General features: G+C 35.1%; 1 long non-coding RNA gene across 1 annotated transcript; it reads right to left on the bottom strand.

Moving 5' to 3' along the window:
• Positions 1-233: 233 nt before the first annotated feature.
• On the bottom strand, positions 234-3,995 carry LOC137074170 (uncharacterized). Its single transcript, XR_010904937.1, has 6 exons — positions 3,312-3,995; positions 2,733-2,825; positions 1,981-2,123; positions 1,675-1,796; positions 1,056-1,176; positions 234-615 (listed from the first exon to the last, which is right to left on the bottom strand). It is a non-coding gene; the product is annotated as an uncharacterized lncRNA (long non-coding RNA).
• Between the last annotated feature and the right edge of the window lie 588 nt (positions 3,996-4,583).

Genomic DNA, 4,583 nt, shown 5'->3' with positions numbered 1-4,583 from the left:
TCCCTTTATTTCACTGAAAACTGACATACTTGTCACAGCATGCAAGTATATACAACTTTTTGGAGCATTGTACCAAATATAATATAACCAGATAAAAAATGTTTACTTCTCAAGTAAAATATTCTTGGTAATTAATAAGATAACCTAAATAAACTGGTTGAATGTGTATTTACTGTACCAAACACCATACACAATACTCACCATACTTTATCACTCAACACTTTATTGGAGGATACAGTATACAGTTAATAAAGTAGAATAAAGTCAAATAAGATTCAAGATAAATAAAAATGGGTTTTAAAAAACACATTAACATCATATTAATCCATTCACAGCTGCTGAAGCCACACAAATGAGTGCCACATAATCCCATCCAGTCAACTATGATACAGAAAACAGATTTGATATAGTGTTGGAAAATAATGATTCATTATTACAACTAGACTGGTTTCTGTCTCTTCCCTCTATCATGTTCATGTTCTTCTTCTTCTAAACAGTTCGCCCACTTGTACCCTACAGTATAATCAATGTACAGATGATGTGATCACTGATGTTGTGTAGCCTTATTTCAACCAGAGGAAGAAGTCGTATAATCCGGCGTTCTCCAGTCCTGGTCTAAAAGTAAAACAACAAACACAATTCAGATTAAGTTTAATGTACAGTCAGGTTAACCTATGTTCTTCAGTAAACTCTCCACCTCAAAATGGGCAGAAATGCCAATTCCTGATTTAAATTTACAAAGCAGCAGTCAGTACATAAAATAATATACACATTGAAGCATTATGTATAATATTGCAGCCCATAATATTAGCCAAGTACTGAACAAAAACTAATTTACCCATATCAACAGCAACCTTTTAAACAGTAGATCTTTTAAAAGATCTTTTAGAAAGGCATGGTCTCTTCTGAGCCTTTGTCAGTGATGCTAGATTTCTTTAGTTACTTGTTTCAAGAGCATCACTTGTGATAGCCTTGACAATATAAAATTGTTAAAATACTGCAATACAACTTTCATGGACAGAATTAAGAAATAGGTACCCAGGCACCAGACTTACCATGCTTATGAAGCACCCATGGCCATGTATAGTTCTCAGAGAGCAGAGTTTTTGCCTCTTGTATTCCTCCTTGGCAGCACATCTTTTTCCTGTAGAATTTGTGCCTTCTCTTGCTATCCATCTTAAAACACAAATGCAATGTGTTTAGTCTGTGATTCAAGCCAAAGAACTAACCAGATATTACACATAATTCAAAGAACATTTACTATTCGATTCCTAATATGTCCCAACTCATTATCTTCTAAAGCTACCCAGAACCATCCATGGTCTACAAAACAATGGAGAAATACATGGAGTTTATAACAACTAAATGCTTTTTCCCACACTTGTCTGCTTTTATCTAAGACAAACAGACGGTGCAGTTTTTAAGAACTGAAGGCCAAAAGTGTAATAATAATTGTATCAAAAAGGGAAAACAAATATTTACCATTTTAAATAAATCCAAGATACAGAACCTCATTTGCTTATTTTAGGAGTTATTAAAAGATTTAGACATGAATAATGGTACGTATTTTATCAGAGTAGAAAGAATGATCACTGTTGAAATGAATAGTCCTTTGAGAGATCAACATCAAATTTTGTACTACATATTACAGCATTGCTTCAATACAAGACATACCAATGGACTTGCGCACTTTTCTGTCTTCTTCGGGCACAAGATGTCCATCTTCCTTCCTCACCCTAAACAAATGACTTATTTTCTTAGCTTGCTTCGATATAAGGTCTGGTCTTTCTTCTCTTCTGTAAAACAAGAAAGTCTCACTTACTCTGTGAAGCAAATACTATTGTTTTTAAAACATATAAATTAAGACAGTTACAATAAAGTTAATTTATCATAAGATTAAGGTGAGCATTTGATTAGTATATATATTAAAACTGTATATACTTTAGTATATATACTGATATTGATAATATTCAACTTTACCTGTGAAGGGCTGATTACGGCAAGATTCACTGAGAATCACTAGAAGCTCTTGTGAGGGTTGACTCTTAAAAGAGCTGTTGAGTTTGATATTGTAGAGATCTTTTAAACAAAAATAAATAAATAAAAGTAATCTGCAAGTAATCCTGCAAGACAGAAAGAAAGAGGAAATTGTATTACATTGCATGCAAGTTGTGAGTTCATACATAACTGTTTCTTGCTGTAAAAAAACGTTGCATAATTAAATGTTAAATACATTTGTGTAGTAAGTTCACAGATATGTGTGCATTCCCATTATTAAAAGTATATAATAGCAAGCTATATCATATGAATTTGTTTGAAAATGTAGATAACTCACTTGATTTTGTGATCACATAAATTATTTACATGCAAACGGGACGTTATAAACATTGCAACTGATCTGATTAAGAAAAAATAATCGAATATCTGATGTCATGTGACCGAAGTGGCTTTTTGAGGCTTTTGCATCTGAACTCTTCATATACAAATACAGCTCTGGAAAAAAAAATTAAGAGACCACTTAACATTTAGAAATCCATGTTAAGTGGTCTCTTAATTTTTTTCAGAGCTATATGTACGAGAATCATACGAATTTGACAACTTGTTAAATCTTGTGAATTATTAAGACTTTGGGAATATGTTCTTACTGATTGAGCTATAGGATTTGTAAGAATAAGTAACAACAAATGCTAAATAAAATGTTTGATAAAGGGTTCAAACCAACTCATACATACCATTACAAATATTTGCTGTTGCAGCTTTCGGTTTTCTCCGTTACTTCTCCACAAACAAGAATGGGTTGACTGAGTCCGAGAGGCCCTTTTGGTCTTTTCAGGTAAAAAAAAAAAAGAAAGAAAGAGAGAAAAAAGTCATAATATATAATATATAGCATTATAAAGTATACTATTTAAATAACAATATTTGGATTTTACATTAAAATGCATTTAAAGCATGGTAATTGTTGTGGCTACTGTTTATTTACAACAAATATCACATTAAAACTACCAATACTGTGGTAAACGCGTGGCAAGTGTTGTATTTTTTATTTTTATTGTGCTTCTACTACAAATGCCACGTTGGAACTACACTAGTAATTATTATTAAATATTAACAACTGTTTAAAGGTCTATAGCACGTCACGTGACAGTGTTAAATTACCCTATTAGCAAGGTGTGTTTATTTAGAAAGCAAAGAAATGCAAAGCCTCAGTGGAGATGATGACAGATACAATGCAGTGACTGAACATGATCGATAACGACAAGCAGAAAATACTTTATATCAAATATTAGGACATAATGTGTATGACTACTCACCAACATGTGGCACACGTGATCTGATGCCAAACATCGCGATGTGTTCTGAATGAGACTTCTTCAGCGCGATTTCATACCGATAGAATTGCCGTCTAATGTTGACGCCAAAGGTTTCCCACTGAAAGCAATTGGGTTCCCAGTTCGTCCATCGCGTGACGCCGAGGGGTCTACCTGTGGCGTCTTCAGTGTGACGCACGGGCGCGGGCCGCGCGCCGCGCGCCGCGGATAGAGACGGTGATTGCTTTTGGGTCTTTTCTTCGCACAATTCAATCGTTTGGCCTCGGAATAGTTGGACTTTTTCAATAAAGTGTGCCTGTTGTCTGTTACAGCCTGTGTTTTATATCATATAATACGCAAATGGGTAGGTTTAGGGCGGGGTGGGGTTTGACTACTGTTTCAAACGTGTATCATAGCGTAAATAAATGTAAATACAATTGTGCTGGCTGATTAAATTGAGAATCACACTCCAACATGTCATAATGGAAAAATTATAACCCAATAAATTCCATCATGACGATAACATGCACATGCCCAACACGTCTGTTTATGACGTCCTAGGTTTCTCATTGAAATCAGTGGATTACCCAGTACGTCGAAAAATGCCGATTTAGGGGTACCCTGTGCGTCAACAGCTGACGTCAGGGTCCCTTGACCGTTCGGCAACATTTGACGAGTAGGGGTGAGACTGTGTTGGATATATAGATAAAATAGCAATAACCAAAGATAAGAACAAAGGTAAATAAAGCAGTCATAAAATGAATAAAAAGATGATGCATAGATAAGATAAGGTAAGATAAGATAAGATAAGATAAGATAAGATAAGATAAGATAAGATAAGATAAGATAAGATAAGATAAGATAAGATAGGGTGCAATCAGTCGAACGTACAGTGGCTCAGTGCTCATTCAGTAAATGCACAGCTGAACAGATGTGTTTTGAGTCTGGATTTGAATGTGGCTACTGTTGGAGCACATCTGATCTGTTCAGGAAGCTGGTTCCAACTACGGCTGGCATAATAGCTAAAGGCAGATTCTCCTTGCTTTGAGTGAACTCTTGGTATTTCTAACTGATCCTGCTGATCTGAGTGATCTGTTGGGTTTGGATTTAATCAGCATATCTGCGATGTATTGAGGTCCTAGGTCATTGAGTGATTTATGAACAAGTAATAGTACTTTAAAGTCGATCCTAGATGTAACTGGAAGCCAGTGTAAAGACCTGAGGACTGGTGTGGTATGGTCATTTTTTCTGGTTCTGCTCAGAATCCTGGCAGCA

Source organism: Pseudorasbora parva, chromosome 4, assembly GCF_024679245.1.
Source record: "Pseudorasbora parva isolate DD20220531a chromosome 4, ASM2467924v1, whole genome shotgun sequence".
NCBI lineage: Eukaryota > Metazoa > Chordata > Actinopteri > Cypriniformes > Gobionidae > Pseudorasbora > Pseudorasbora parva.
Note: the sequence above shows the minus strand (reverse complement) of the source record. Positions and strands in the feature narration are given on the sequence as shown.